Here is a 17197-nt window from a genome sequence, read left to right as displayed (position 1 = left end):
GTTCCGGCTGCCATGTACGAGCTCGCAATAGTCTAATGTCAAATTCAATCACCGTAGAAGAAGTCAAACCACCAGCTGTTAACCACTTGTGTTGAGCTCTATTGTGGATACTCCGGCTCCGGCTAAACGAGTTTCTTAATATGTCCAAAAATGTATATTTATTTTAATATATATATATATATATATATATTAAGACATTTTACTGCGAAATGTGTTAGGATATATAAAAAGTAAGAGTATTTACATTAGGGTATGTATGGAGGTAAATACATGGTCTGATCAACTGCTCTATTTACCAGCGAACAATAACATAATCAAGCATTTCGACCATAACAAGCCTTACCGTGTCCAACTATTGGTCACTTGGGCTGTCTACTCACCATACTGCTGGGTAATGGTAATGGAATTATGTAAGTTATCAGCCAGCAGCCAACCAAGCAGCTTATGACACAGATATTAATTGCATACAGCTCGCTGACTCGATTGAATAGGTTCACTAAGTGAGTGAGTGTATCGGTGTAACCGAGCAAATTGTGGCTATAATAACTGTTGATAATTTTTAAAACAGTTTGCTTAATTGTTCAGACATTTTTTATGAATGATATATATGCAAAATTTGAGAAAACAAATTGGGAACTACGAAAATTGCTTAGATAACGTGGTAAGGATTAACACTATTAAAATTATAATAACAGCATTAGACGGCTAAATTGTTTTGAGATAGATTTTTTGTATTACCTTTGTGGCCTTATAAAGTGCATATATGTATCTTATTCATAACATATTAGTAAAAACAGCGAACTTGAAATAGCCAAGCCCGGCTGTCCGATCGTCCTCTTTTAAACAATTTATAATCTATCTGCTATACCGATTCGGTCGTTGATACTTAGCAAGAAATATATATACCATATATGGGCACAATTGTGTCCTTCACAGCTTTGAAATTTCTGACTTAAGTGAATGTACCCTCCGCAAGGGTATGAAGACTTGCATGACTTGGTTTAGGCATAGTGGCAACACTTTCCATTTTGATGAACTTTCTCAGTGTTTTGAGTGGTGTTTTTTTAAGCCACAGAAATATATATTTGGGTAAAACCTTAGATATGCCGCCATGGAAATATTTTCATGCGTAATTGCTAGGAAATTTGTGTTAAAACATTTGATGTACTACTGGTTTAATGCGAATGTCGATGGCTGAAAGAAAAAGGTTTGAGGCGGACGAGGCCAATGGCGAAAGTTGAACATTTGCAAGAACATTTGTTTAAGCGCGTGTTTAATGAATAGTATAACAAAGGGGTTTTAATCATAATTCAGTTTCAATGCCAGTTAAACCATTAGTATGGTGGTCACGCCTCGACCTAATCATTTCGTCTCTTTTTTACCGCAGGCAGTGTCAATGCTTACCGTGCGAAAGTTTTGGCGCACGCGGAAGATCGTCATTAAATTACTTCGCTAGGTCTTTGACTGTAACCTGAACACTTTATACGAGCATGTACGACCATTGGCATGGCGCAACTTTGTTTTGCATGCACACAGTGCACTTTCGCTTTCAAGCAGTATTCCAGCGAGTCTGAGGCAAGCTTGAATAAATTTGCACACAGCAATGGTAATCCCTGGATTTCGCAAGGCTCCAGATAATTTGCGTTGAATTGGACGTCGAAATTGTTGTCGGCACAGTACGAGGAGTACCAATAGACTACCAAACGGCAACACCCAACTTTTCTTAGCTTCTGCGCCTGCCCTTACAAGCTTGTTGTTTACGGCGCTACTCACCTTGAAATGCTTACGCATTACAGTTGAAAATTATTTTTGCTACGAAATGGGCAATCTATTAAAACATTGCGTTAAGCCGACGACGTCCATATCCGTAGCACATGTAAATAGAGCTCTTGACGTCTCTATGCACCGTATCGTGAAATTAAATGGGGCCCGACGCAGCTGCTCCACTTAACCCTCTTACACCAATCTTGTTACGGCAAAGTAACTTTCTTTTACGGCAAAAAGCCGCTGTAAACTTTTATTTTGTATAGCCTTTCTATCCTATATCTACGACCACATTAATTGAGCAGTATCAACGGCCGGCTCTATATAGCCGTGTCCGTTCGTCTATTTCTACGCAAACTGATCTCACAGTTTTAATGCTATTTGCTGCATAAACCTTTTTGATCATAACATTTTTCTTATTCGATTATTCGAAGGGTTTAGATGATTCGGCTTGTCGAAGCTAGCTTCCAATGTCCATATAATTTTTATTAAGATTGAAGATTTTACTGATACTTGAAGGATTTTCTAACACAAATATTTCCTTAGCTCGCTCTTTTTTTTACAGAAGTTAATTGTGATTGTTTTGCTTGGCAATCGATGGTCCGGCACACGGTTTGCTTATGTCAGTCGAGGCTTTTTCGTCTCCTTTGTGGGTATAAACTGGATTTTGCAGATGTTGAATGCATCGACCTTGACGAGATTGCCGTTGGGATTCCGTTTTTGTTGTTGTGTTTTGTGTTTGTTTCGTAGACCACTGCTTGGTAAATTTAAGTGGAATTGACGCTAAAGGCTCTCAAGGGCAAACTGCAGCAGGTCAGCTGCTCTCCTCTGTTAAGCACTCGGATACGCAACTTTTTCATTTATAATATATTTTACGGCACCGCAAAATGGTATGCTGTTCACCTTTCACTTTCACCAAACCCAATATGACTCCAATACGTATTAGTGAGCTCGCTTTAATAACGGTTGTCGGCCTCATAGTGACAAAATGTTGGCCGGCACGGTACGATTATGTGAGCCTATCGATTAGCGGTGCCCTGTGATTGCATAATCGCACTCATCTGTTTCGTTAGAGCATCATTAAGTGCTTGGTTTTAAACGTAATACTTAGCAGGCTGCCGTCGGGTATTCGAATACCATAAGAACAGTGCATTTTAATTCGTCCGCGCATTATGTGAATAATTGTAAGGGTATAAAGGTATAATGCTAGGTATTTACTATTTGTGTTGATTTTGTCTCTTTAACCAATTTTACTTTCGGGTACCACGGCTCAATGCACTGCTTTTGGCGAACTCGCCACACTACCAATTACATTTTTTATTGTCACTTAGCAGCCTCTTAAAAAAAGGAACAGGTTTTATATAAATTTGATAGTTTGATGACGTTATTTGGAAAAGTTTGTTATTTGATTTCTAGTAAAATTTAACTATGGGTGGGTTAGTACAGCAGTAGGGACAAAGCTCAGACCAGTGCAGTTTTGATGGAGTATTTTTTACTAAAAATAGCAAAAGATAAATTATATTATTATATTATTATATATTATATTATATTATATTATATTATTATATTTTCTATGAGCAACACAATTTACCATTCACACAGTAGCTGGGAAATCGATACAAACACAAATCCTTATTCTTAAGGGAATAATTAAATTAGCTTCACTTGTCTTACTAGTGGCCGCTCCAATTGTTTTATAAAAAGTTGACATTTAAGCCACGAATGGCTAATTTGCATGGTCACGCTGCCGTCACCTATGAGTTGCTGCACTCTCAGTTGCTTAGGGTGTGGTCCAGTAAGCCCCATTTAGCGTGGGAAAACTGTAGTCTTTTTAAATACTAATCCATATGAGTTTATAAAATATAGGCCGGATAAAAAATTATATTTCTGTATAATCATTTTAATATTTAATAAATAAGAACAAGAGAGAACGCGATAATCAAGATCCCCAAGTTTCTTCTTATACTCTACGAGCAATAGGTAAATAATAAAAATTAAATTTTAAATATGTATTAGTTTGTTTATAGAATCTATCAGAAATGTAAGGCGATCATCCGGCTGCCAGTGCATAGCAATGTCTCAATTGTTACTTACACGAAAATGCCATACATTTATTATAGCCTTGCCCAAAGGCATCGCATAAATAGCGAAGCGACAGCGCGTAGGACTTGCTAACAATGTACTTCATTCCCAGCTATTTTTTTTCCATGCACGACAGGCGATGCGGATTGGAAACTATGTGTTGCGTACGGCCCTGCCTTGTATTTTATGAGATGTTTTTGGTCTGATTGCATACGAGCAATATTTCTTTGGGGTCTGAAATGACAGCGTTATGTCCTGGTGCTCTACAGTAAACTCGACAGGCATAATTTATTTATGTGACACCGATAACCAATTTATATACTTTTTCTATACTTAATAACTAACAAGGAGATGTTTGGGCTGATGTGGGCTACATTTGAAGCTGCATTTTATAAGAATTTTTATTCATGTAGTCTATTTTCTGTTTACAAGCCTATTTGCTACCCCAGGAGGTTGTGCCTGCTCATTTTTTAGTGACTAATGAAAACGAATAAGCCTTACATTTTTTTTACCTGATCATAACGAAAAACACACAGAAACCGAATATTAAATACGCATAATTTATCGAGAGTTTAAGTTTTTAAGCTGGTGGATCGAATCAATCGAGAAAACCGGATAGAAATATCCCATAATTTAAGAATACGATAACTAGAAGAACTGATGTCGGATCATCAAAAATTCCCAATAGAGGCGGCAGGTGATGTGTACAAATGAAGCAAAGTAAACGCTTGCTGAAAACATGCGTCATCTGAGGAACATTTGTCTTAACGATCAGGAGAGGAGCCTATACGTAATTATAAGCCCCAGACTCAGACTTACAACTATTATCTGCGTTCGGTAAGCTTAAATATTTGTTGATATATTTTATGCCTGTAACTCTTAAAATTCATTTGTAATTTCCTCCATATTTTCGGGGTTCATTTTAATTTTGTTTCTTTTATTTTCATTTACGTATTGGATTCTTGCTTATAATCGTTGCCTTCACTGTTTATATTGCCAATTAGACATTAAAACCAGTTAATTAAGTCAAACAGCCAAAAATCGAACAAACGCAGACTCAACTGTCTCACAACACGCAGTAAATATAAACATCGGAACACTTATATTGAATTTTTAGGCTATTAGGGTTTTCGTGTCTTATCCAAGTAGGCTTCCTATAAACAAATAAAAATAACAATATATATTGTTTAACTGCAACTTCTAAAAGCGTTTCTGGCAGTTAAGCAAATGATACATTCCTCCTCAGTGTCATGGCCACTACTATTTAATACCTCGTAACAGTACCATCGCTAACCATTCACCAGATGCTGTTAAAATGCCACTTTATTGCTTCTCCTGTTTTCGCTTTTCAATATTTTTTTTTTTTTTTTTTTTTTTTTTCTATCAAATTATATGATGATGTTTTTATTATTTGATCAACGCACTGTTACCCATGCGGCAACTTAATTTGATCTGCTTAAATTATTTTATTTTACAATGTGTCTTGGTTACTTAAGACTAACAGATTTTTAATCCTAAAAATGATAGGGAGAATTATAATAGTTGATATAACATAGTAATTATTATTTATTTGATTATTCTAATGAATTTTAAAACTAAGACTTTCTAGGTCAAAACCAGGTTAGGGAGGTCATGAGGGTGGTGTCGCTTGAGTCTTCTTTTGACTCTAGTCCGAGGGTCAGCATTGACCACAGCTGCAGTTCCTAGCTTCCTTGCTAGGCTGTTGGGGTGTACATTAAGCCTTTCCATATATTTTTGGGCGATGTTCTGGAGCTTGTCTCCTAATTTGGGCACCTTGAGGTCGCGTTCGATGTCTCTTGTTCTCATATACCAAGGAGCCCCCGAAATTCTTCTTAAGGTCTTCGCCTGTAAGATCCGGATCTTATTAAGGTGACTCTTCGCAGCAATGCCGTATACCTGCAGGCCGTAGAACAGGCAGGGGGCCAATATGGACTTGTAAATATTGACCTTGCAGCCAAGCGACAGTTTGTTGCGTGGTGCAATGAGCCAAGACATCCGAGCAACCTTGGTCCTGAACGCTTGCTGAATACTTGTGATGTGCCTGCTGAAGGTGAGCTTCCTATCGAGGGTAATACCAAGGTATTTATAAGCCTGATGGTGTCTGATCAGTCTCCCATTCAGACTGACACCCGGACAGCTACCTGTTCGGTTGGCGAACGTCACATTGGCACACTTCTCGGCGTTGATGCGCACATTCCAGTTCTCAGCCCATTGCTGGAATGCATCCAGGTATTCCTGTAGACCAGAAGTGGCAGCCAGGATACTTTTACTTTTCGTGAGCACAGCAGTATCGTCAGCGTAGGTGGCTATGAGCACATCTTCTTCGTCTACCTCTGTGACTGGTGTGTGAGTAGGCATGTCCGAAGCAAAAACTGAGTATAGGGTTGGGCCAAGAACGCTTCCTTGAGGAACTCCAGCTGCAATTGGCTTGATTGATGATTTGTACCCATCAACAGAGACGTGGAATGTGCGTTCTTCCAGGAAACTTTTAACAACCAAATATAGCTGCGGCGGGAACAGCCTCTTCGCTTTGTACAGGAGCCCAGGGTGCCAGACTCTGTCAAATGCCTGTTGAATATCAAGAAAGGCACCTACTGCATACTCCTTGTTTTCCATAGCTTCCAGAGCAAAGTTCACTACTCTATGTAGTTGCTCAGGAGTACCGTGCTGCAACCGGAAGCCAAACTGAAATTTGGGAATCGCTTTGGTAACATCCTTGCATGTGAGCAGCCTGTTTAGGATCAGCCTCTCCATAATTTTACCCAGAGATGGGAGTAAGCTGATGGGCCTGTACGAGTCAACGTCTGTCGGTGTTTTTCCAGTCTTATGGATCATAATTATGCTCGCCGATTTCCAAGCTTTCGGAAAGTAGCCAACATCAAGAACGCTGTTGAATATTAAGGCAAGGAACTGCAATGCTTGATCTGGGAGAAGTCTAATGGTTCTATTATCAAGAAGATCTTCTCCAGGAGCTTTCTTAAGTGGCAGCTTGGCTATTAAATTCTTCACTTCTTCCAGTGTGACAGCACTCGGAGGCAGGCTCATTTGAAAGGGCGATTCCAAGTATTCTTCAACCTGACGACAGAGACTTTCCGGTGCATAGTTATAGGGTGTAAAACGTTGCTCAAGGTTGTTAGCGAACACTTCAGTTTTTTCCAAGCTAGTGCGACACCAGCCACCAGACGGATTTTTGATTGCTGATTTTGGGGTGGGCTGAGCTTTGAACCGTTTCGTGATACGCCACAGTGAGTAATTTGTGCTCGCGTCAGCACCCAAGTTATCCAAGAAGGTATCTATTTGGGCCTGCTTTCTTCGAGCAAGGGCCTTATGCAGGCAGTTGGCCAGTCTACTGTGGATCTGTTGCATGCGGGGATCACCTGTTCTAGCATATTCTTTTCGAACTCTTCGTTTTAGCCTGAGCAGTGCCAATATACTGGGAGGAAGTTGAAGTGGTCTGGAGGCCTCTACTTCATGCCGATTTCTCGGTGCAGCAAGCTGAGCAGCCTCACTTAGTTTGCTCATGAAAAGGCTTGTGGCATTATCAATGTCCACCGCCTCCAGAATTTGCATATTTACCTCACTCAGCTGTTCAAGATGGGTTTTGAATATGTTTATGTCAGCATTATGGGCAAGTAGTCGTACGCGTTGTGGTTTCTTTAACGGCGTAGCGTGCAATACAGCCAGAATAGGAAGATGGTCCGACGAGAGTTCCTGGAGAGTTTGTACATCTAGCCTGCCCATGCCGTACCCACAGGTTATAAAAAAATCAAGGGCTGATGGTGTTAACAAAGGGTTGTAAGAGTAGAAAGTGGGTTCGCCCGTAGCCAGAACTTGGTATTGCCCATGTGCAATGACTTCTTGCAACATTTTACCTCTAGGACAGGATCTTGGGTTCCCCCACCATGCATGTTTGGCATTGTAATCACCACCAGCAATAAATTTGTTGCCTAACGCAGCAAACATGGATTTGAAGTCATCTACTATCCATCTTTCTGCTGGAGGTAGATAAACAGCAGCTACAGTGACGGTCCCAACCGATGTTTGCAGGTGCACTCTCGCTATCTGCCTGTCATTAGTAGAGATAGGTGTCAGAGGGCTGTGACAAAGTCTAGATTTTATGATGACTGCAGAGCCACCTCTACTGGTACCACTGGGGTGGTGGGCGTGATACATAAGATACCCTGGGAGATAGATGCGCTGACCAACTCGCATGTGTGTTTCCGTGGTAAGCATTACGTCTATATCGTGATCGCTGAGGAATATCCGAAGCTCCTCAGAGCCCCTTGTTAATCCGCGAGCGTTCCACAATCCGATTTTTAAGGTTGGTTGAGTCATTTAGGAATACGTGTAATTAGAACCTGAACCAGTTCTCTGAAAGCTTTATTAGCCTCTACAGTTTCGTGTATAAGCTTAAATAGTTCGTCCATTCTCGTATTGATGGCCCGAATGGAGTTGTCTAACGTCATAAATTTATTGTTAAGGCTATTGTCCGACGTTGGTATAACTTCAGCCTGCACAGTAGCACGAGCCCTAGATTGAGTCGTGTTGCGTCGAGCAATATCAGCATAAGAGATGTTGGTTCTTAATGCCTCAGCTGGTATGTAACCGCTTGAAGAACGTTGTGGAGGTTTGAGTGTGGCAATATTATTAGTCATCGGTAGCCTGGACCTTGGTTTTAGCTTCTTGGCTTTCTCTGCTCTGACAGGGCAGCTTTTGTCTGTCGAGACATGATCACCACCACAATTTATACACAGACATACGTCACTTATGCACAAAGCGGACCCGGTCATATGGGGACCACTACATTTACCACAAATAGGATCCTGGGCGCAATAGTTCTTAGAGTGTCCAAAAATTTGGCATCTTTGACATTGTAGCAGTTCTTTTCTACGTGTAGCGCGCTCAACAGTGACTCTGTATCTGCCAAGTCGAGTTATCTTAAGAGACTCTTTAACATTCGGGCCTTGTTTAAGATTAATATAAAACAAATTTTGTCTAGTTTTGAAGTTTTTTGTAGCTTCATTATCATCTTCGTTTACCTGAATGTTCTTCCAGTCAGACTTTCTGGGGCAATAGATATTAAGGACCTCATAGCCGTGATCACTAAATGCTTGTTCTATCTGCGAACTAGGAACATTAGCATGGATTCCTTTAAGCACTACTCTGTAGGGTTTTTCTTCTTTAAGTTGGTGATGCCAGAATTGACAATTTAACTTATTTAGTTCTTTTACAGCGGTGCGGAAAGCATCAGGGTTGGCTGTATAGATTCTGGATACACCAAATCTAGAGGTGCGGATGTAGTAGTTTGAGGAGCCAATACTCAGATTAAGAGCCCGTTCCAAGGTGACCGGATCACTTACACTTGGTACGCATATGGCTGGGGGTTTGCTATATTTAGCGGATTGTCCACCACCATCTCGGGCAGCAGAGTCTTCAATGTCAGAATCAGCATCCGACACGTCTTGCTCCATATTCTCCGTTTCAGCAGACAAAAGCGCGAAGCGATTGTTATTTAATGCTGCTGCAGTGGAGGTAGAGGCCTCCTCATTGAGTGGCATAGTGGCCTGCCTTTTAGTTTTACGGCTTGGAGAAGGGGTGAGGATAGGTAATGGGGGCTGAGACACGCCTTTTCGTTTCCTGTTGACAGTACGATCATGTGCTTGAAAGGGGCATTTCGCTTTAGATGGCTTATTGGGCAGTGATGACAGAGGTGTCGGCAGTCCATTGTCATAAGGCGTAGTTGGGCAAATGCTAGTGGTCACGGTTGTGCAATCAGTGTATGTAGGAGTACAGATCATGTTGGCCTGTACGTTAGAAATAGTGCAGGTAACACTTGCATTGGTGTTGCTGCTGATTGTCACCATTAAGCTGGAGACCGTAGATTGAGTTGGCATACCTTCCAGGTTAGGGGAAACAACTGCACAGCTGGCGCGGAGTTGGGAGCGTAATTCTCCTGGCTCAACACCTGCTACTTTCCTCATTTTCTCAAATTTATCGCACCCATTGCTAGGTCGCGATTGAGCAAATGAATTCTCCATTATATCAATTGTCTTTATACTTATGCCGTATAATGCAATTGATATTTACTAAACACGATAAGATTTACCGGTTTACTTGTAAGGTAAATTGTAACAACCTCCCGCTTGCGCAGCGCGCAGGGCGAGGGGCAAAAACAACACAGCTTAGAAATTGCTAGTTGCTGATAAGTTTCGCGAACCGAAGCCGTCACCGTTATGCAGTGACTAAAAATAGATTTTGTTTGTGAGATAAGCACACGATCTGCGCAAATGTTTGTGATGGATCACAATTACGTTTTTGTTTTATCCGCGACTTCTGTGAACACGTCCACTCGATTGCTCATCTCCCATGCGAATGCTTTTCAATATGTGTTCGTTTTTCGTGCATATTTGTTGCTATTGATGCAGCTTTTACTGATTTCTTTTACCATCCAAGCTTGGAGCATCGGTTCAAGTTCAACTACAGAGAGGACAAGGTGGCGACTCTGTCGGGAGGTTGCCGAAACACATAACAACACAAACACATTTTGATGACATCACCAATGTGAAGATCCGTGGCACGTCTTTAATTCTCTTTTGGTTTCTCTTAACTGGTCGGACTTATAAATTTAATTATAGTACATGGAGACAGTTCAGACTCCCTGGCATAAGCTGCTGCACAAGCTCTGCGCAAGCTGAGACAAGTGCTTTACTCATTACCATATTTAGCTGTTAAATGAAGACCTAACCTTCACATCGTTTCGTCACAAAAAAGAACCAAGTATTGCTTCCAGCTACCCAAACATAGATAGAATCACGAACAATCAAAGAAAACATGAAACCAGAACTTTATAATCACGACCTGAATGGTGGATATGTTTCCGTTTACCAAATTAAACACATACACATATTAACTAGCAAGGGTGCGTAGCAAAGGTGAGCAAAAAATGGCATTTAGACAAGATGTTGCGCAGGTCTTTTGTCTTGCTTATAAACTCCAATGCAGCTGCAGCTGGCTGTGAACTATTTTAACGACATTGTGCGGACCTGGTTTTAATTGGTTCACATTAATTGTAAACAACAAGCCAGTTATATTAAGTTTGGTAGAGCGGGCACACCCTCAAGCTTCTCACTTAGCATCGGAGCATACACGTTGAGCTAGAACTGGCTGCACCACAGCCACGCAAAAAATAGATTATAGCTATGTCTCGACTCAGCAAATTTGGCAAAATCATGAAGAAATACAATTAAAGTTGTAGGTTTTACGGTTGCTATAAACGGAACTGGTATTTGTCGAATAAAAGAATTTATGATTTCTAATATTGAACCTTATTTTCCGACTAATAAGCTACCTGCAATATAAAGAAAGTTTTATGCGGAAATCTTTAAGACTGAGAGCGCACTTTGCGTAGAAATGGATGGACTGACAGCGGATATACATAGGTAAATCGGTTATCGGATTAAAATCTATATTCCCTCTAAGTTTTTTTTTTTAATCACAATAGTAGAAGACAGATTTATAAATAAAGAAATACTAAAAATAATGTAATTCTTTTTTTTTCAATCTTCTGAACTCAATTATTTTCAGCTCCATTTGATTTTATAAGCAATACACCATTGGACATAGTTCATTTTTGCTATTATAATTGTTTGCGTTGTCTATAAAAGCCGCATTTTCATTGTTTTGTTTGGCTAAGCCTAGACCAGACGCCGACGCAGGTCTACATGGAAACCATAATGGCTATAGCTTTTTATTCATAAGCTGCACATAGGCGGTTGGTTGTTAAGTTCTCTTGCGCAACAAGCAGTCGCGAAGCTGCCATTTATAGACCGCAGCAGCTGGCAGACACGCCAGGGCGTTAAGTGACCCTGAATTAGTTTCTGGTCCGACTTTTAAGCACTGATGTAGTAATGTAATTGTGGCTTTACGTTCTAGACAAATAGTTTTAAATGTATCGCAATACAGAATGTAACTTAAAAGTTATGGCGATGCAAAATTATCTAAATGCTACAAATCATTGAAGTTATCCGAATTTCGATATGTTGTTAGTGCACAAGTTTAAAGGTTTCTTATGTTCTTTTGTACTGAGCCCAACAATTTTGTAGCTTTTGTGACACACCCAAAAAATTTTTTCGACCAGACCAACACATAAGCCGACACGACGTTCACTTTTAGATTGTAATCCCAAGTCACCAGCTTAGGAATACTATCATTGCAAATGCTATCCTTGGGTTTTGTTGCTATAATTTGTTGACTAAGTTTGTTTGCCACAACGATGGACTTCGTGTTCGTATAGCGTTCATTTTTATTTAAATTTTGAATGCATACAAACCATTTTATTTCTCAAACAAGCAAATGGAGTTTTCCATCAGTAACACCGCTGCTAAACAATGCGCCTGCTATATACGCCCTAGACCAAAGACGGGGAGTTCCCAGGTACAAACTGTATGCTGCGGACCGAGTATGCGACCGTGCGAATTTGATATTGTAATTCATTTCTACCCGATTACTTAAACCCGGGAACTGCGGTCCAGGAATGTTAATAACAAACTGTATTATCATTCAGAAAGATTATTGCTAACGGTTGCAAAAAGATACCCACCAACATTCCTGGCGAAAATATATCCCATTGGATCGCAGTAGAATACATGTGCTTTACGACAGCCCAATATTCATATCTTATTTTACGGTTAACACATACTGGCTAATTCTTAACAGCCTTCTGCCCTAGTAAATACGCTCGGAATTCAATTAGGTATTGTGTTTGTGAAATTCAACATACTTATTTTGTTTAATGCGGACGATTTTAATGTCCAGACGACGATGTCCATATTATGAGTGTCTGCAGTTGGTGTTTTCCGGGTGCACTGAATTACAAATAAGTAATGGCGCTTAAAAATGTATTAGGAGGAATTATTCACTTTCAGTGCATCTCGGCTACCGGAAAGCCATTGGTAGCTTGAACCATCACACCAATGCCACTGTGACAATAAGAGCGCAGCCCACAAAGGCAGCTGGAGCAATGTAAAATTTGGCATCATCCTCTCATTTCAATTGTTTGAAAGCTAAAAATGCATATAAGCTATAAAGGTTTTTTTTTCAATTGTTTGTGAAAAGCGGAAGTGTGAAACAATAAGCGGAAATCGAAGTCCCATCTGAAAAGTTGAAACTGAACTGATTGCCTTGGGTTCAAGAAGCTCGCCAAGGTTCAGACTGTTAAGCATTACCAAGGTGTTAACTAATTCAGAATATAATAAGAACTAATTTACCAGATTCAGCAATATGATGTTGTTCTTGAGAATAAAATAAAAAGAATAAAATAAAAAAAAATAATCGATGCGACAAATCGATCTACAAAAATGTCAAATTTAATATGTAGATATATTAATAAAAATATTTGACTGCTGGTACTTTTGTAAATACTAAGCAAGCAATGTAAAAACTAGACGACTGCCTGGCAACACTATGCACATATTTCCGGCATCATCGAGTATTTTCGCTGTAAACGACCTGTCTGTGGCTTGGATTAGTGGTTCAGGCCGATCTGGTCATTGTTGCAGTCTACTGTTGCCCTGGTGCTTATCAAATTAATTTAAATTAAAAGAGAAAGGAAAATGGTTATTGCCACAACGGTCTTATGACCGTATGACTCTATGCCAGTCGTAAATTGGTTGCTGCTCAATAAACACTGTTTTTGAGCCAATCTGATATACATACATACATATGTACATATCTACTTGGTACCTTGACCTGCGAAGAAGTTAAACGAACCGTTATCCGCTGGAGCATGCATTCATATACCGGCAGCGCTGCACTGCAAATGCCATAACAACGCCGCATAGGTATAAATATATGTACATAAATTTAAAAGGATGTAAATCTTCTTCAGTGTTGACTACTTTTCGGTTGGATGTTTCGCCAAAAATTTATGGTTACTCGACTTTCAATTTGTTGTAACCCTTTTATAATTTTAGCTTCCTTTTTTTTGCTGAATGCATTGAATAGGCCATGACCTCTTTACAGGCACGGGTTCTGAGTTGAGGTTAGCTTCTTGTGGGGAACAAGATAGTCATCATTCAAATGGAGTTGCGAATCGGATTTTAGTGGAATTACCCAATTTATAATTATTTAAGACTTTTTACACTGCCGTTATGTAGCACTTAATGCGACTACCATGCAGTAGCAGTTTTTCGCCCTCGAAGCGTTTTACAACATCAAAATCGGTTTCCAATTTATGGTGCAATTCCAGCTTTGCCGTCTGGGGTAGCACCCAATCCGTGCTCTACATAGATTCGATACAGTCACTGCTCGGAAACTTATTTTGAAGTCTCCGTTCCGTCTCCAGTATGGATTGTTGTTGGCTAGCTAGTGTAGAGCACACAAGATATGGTAGCCTTATTGCTAATGCGACACATGAACGACGGACATTGCATAGCACATAAATCGTAGTTGCAGTTACACGAAGCGAAAGTGATCAAATTTAAAGAGGGCGTGGTGAGGCTAGTACCACAATGTAGCGTTGTCGCTGTCGTTGCAGTCGGTCTAGCTACGGCCTCTAGCAAAAAGATCTCAGATACTTACACACACAGTGGAGCAAGCACGAATGTCTCGTTCACCAGCGAGTTGTGTATTTGATGGTTATGCAACATTCTCTGTCTGACCCACTTTCGGTCCGTTTACTTGAGGTCTTTGTCGCCAATGCTTGGCCAGCATTCACTTTCGGGCAACTCAAATGCAAACTATGGCCAGAAATAATTTTGGAATCCTTAGAACAGCCATTGGTTCGATTAGCCATCTTACACACCTGAAGTTTAGAGCAGTCTAGAGGAAAACGGAAAGCTCTTACGACTACACTATATATCGAAAAAATTTTGAAAGTTAGCTGCCAATTACCATTTTAAAAAGTTGCCCAGTTGATAATAACGTGTGCCACAAGAGTCATATTGCCAGTCATAACGAGTGCACATACTGGACGGCTTGTTGCACTCAACTGCAAATATGCTGCGTGCCAGCAAAGTCTTTTTTTTTCGTGTCTGCTTTCTGACATGGTACAGGTGGCCGTTGCATATGACTAAGTCTATAAAAAAAACAGCCCAAAACACAGTATGTTGCGAATTCTCACCCTTTTCGGCATTCATTCTTTTAGAAGCGGTTAGAACCCGCAGGTATAATAAGCGATTAAATTCTCCTTATCTTAGTTAAAGCAGTTAACTGAATACCAATAGGCAAAGTCAGGCGGTAAAACTAGACTCACAATGACAGTTTCTAATACGTAGACAATAATTCAAATTATCCACACAAGTGTCCTACTACCGGGCCGCTCTCTCTTCACTTCGAAACAAATAAACTTAGCTATGCTTGTAGTATATACGTAAAACCGCCGACACAGCTTTTTACTGAAAACTGAAGCATTCTCCCCCAAAAAATTGTTGGGAGGTAAACTAAGCCACTGTTGAGATACAGTAGAAAGTATATTTTCGATTGTTCGAGTATGAGTGGAAACATAAGCCCATTGGCTAGTTGCATAACAGTCCATAAGCACTTCATGCCGGAGCTTCGCTTAGTATTTGAATGTTGCCCACAGCTACGAAAATAAAAGTACCCGGGAGAAGAGGCATGGGGCAAGAGAAAGAGGTGGATATTTCCTGTTTTGTTTCTCTTTAGGCACACTGCTGCTATTCACTTTTATTTCTTACTATCTAAGACAACTGAAGCCTCCTATATCAGAGATTTTACTGCAATGTAAAGTCAAAATTGGTTTATTTTGACAACACGAAATGATTTCTTTACATTTGAGAACCCATATCTTTTTGTTTGGGTTTATGTGTTTGACCCGAGAAGAAAAAGCATGAATGATATTTATATACCGGAAACACAATAATAAAATGCTGATCAGTACGGACTAACATTGACGTATGCCTGCAAAGGAAAATATTGTGTTTGTGGTCATATGGGTTATGTTTAATTATCAAAGTAATGTCGGAATGCAACAAGCAATTGAATTGATCGCTTTTGCACTGAGTAATTTATATTTTTATCTGGCGGGTGTGCTCGGCGCGCGTTTAATTTTGAACCGGACCCAGTGAAATGGAAGTCTTTAACAACAAGCTACGTGTAATTAAAAGTTCAAACGCGTAACACGAAAAAGGGAAATTTTATTAAGGCACTCAAGCAGGCCCTGACTATATAACTGAATATAACAAAGACCGTTATTAAAGTTTCAACATTCATCTTGACCTAAACTAATATTATTAACCAACTTATAAGTAATTAGAAGTGAAAGAAATAAAATAAATATTGAAAAGACTTCCAACTTTATCCACGTAACGTAATTGAACAGATTTATTTAAAGGCTTAATGTTATTTGACCTAACTACCTCTTTTACCAACTGCAGTGTTGACTAACAGCTCATTGAGGATGGCATAAATAAGATCCATTTGACGCTGCCAAACGAGGTGGCAATTAGTGCAATGATTTGCGCCATTTGTCTAAATTTGGCCATGCTATTGGCGGTTACCAATTTAATGGCTTTAGAGGCGATGTTGAAATGCCGCTTTTTCAAGCCATCTTATTTCTCGTACTATTTTGGGCCAGGCAGCAGTGACACATCTAAGTCGCACCGGGTATCATCACCCAGTATAATATTAAAAAAAATTGTGTTTTACATATACTATCGCCTTGAGCACGAAAAAGTAAAACCTACGAAAGCTATCGCGCGATGTAAGGTTGTGTATTTTCTGGACAAAAACATAGAAGCATGCAGAGTTGGCTTTTATTTCTTTAACAAACAAATAATGGAGAGCTTCATTGGTTTTTAAAGCTCAGCATTTCCAAAGCAACAATCATATGCAAAATTATTATTCATCTAAATTTGTTTTTTGAGCCGGTACTTTGGGAAAGAGCCATTAGTACCATGTTTAAGTGTTGCTTCCGACTGACATAAAAGTCAAGTTCATCTTCAAACCACGTATATGGCTTGTTGTTCGCGTGTATATATGCATATAGCATAGCATACAAAAAGAGTAAGCCGAACAATGGTCGGAATTGTCAGGCTTTTGATTCTGTCTTTCTTGCTCGGTGCGCGGTACGGTAAAGAGAAAACTGTGATCACATGAGCTATCTTTCTCCATTACCTGAAGGTAAGAGTTTCCAGTACAAAGTTATTATTAGGACTATTATTAGTCCTAGATACACCAATAAAGTAATAAATATTAAGCGAACACAAGCAACAAATGCCAAGCAAAACCAGTCAAGATTGTGTTCGAATTACTGCGAGCTGCGTTACAACAGAGCTTTCATGCCTTGCTTCGATTCAAGATATAGCTTTTGATC

At 39.8% G+C, this 17197-nt stretch overlaps 1 protein-coding gene and 1 long non-coding RNA gene across 9 annotated transcripts in view, besides 1 other annotated feature; one reads left to right on the top strand and one right to left on the bottom strand.

The window, feature by feature from the left end:
• The window catches only part of Cda5 (Chitin deacetylase-like 5), a 40003-nt gene that overhangs the window by 7644 nt on the left and 15162 nt on the right, over positions 1-17197 (top strand). The gene's annotated exons all lie outside the window — the stretch shown is intronic.
• On the bottom strand, positions 1994-2944 carry lncRNA:CR46254 (long non-coding RNA:CR46254). The gene has a single exon (NR_133057.1). It is a non-coding gene; the product is annotated as a long non-coding RNA:CR46254 (long non-coding RNA).
• Positions 5242-10247: a mobile genetic element.

The sequence above is a fragment of the Drosophila melanogaster genome, chromosome 2L (assembly GCF_000001215.4).
Source record: "Drosophila melanogaster chromosome 2L".
Taxonomy (NCBI): Eukaryota; Metazoa; Arthropoda; class Insecta; order Diptera; family Drosophilidae; genus Drosophila; species Drosophila melanogaster.
The sequence above is the reverse complement of the archived record's forward strand: the minus strand, read 5'-3'. Positions and strand labels throughout refer to the sequence as shown.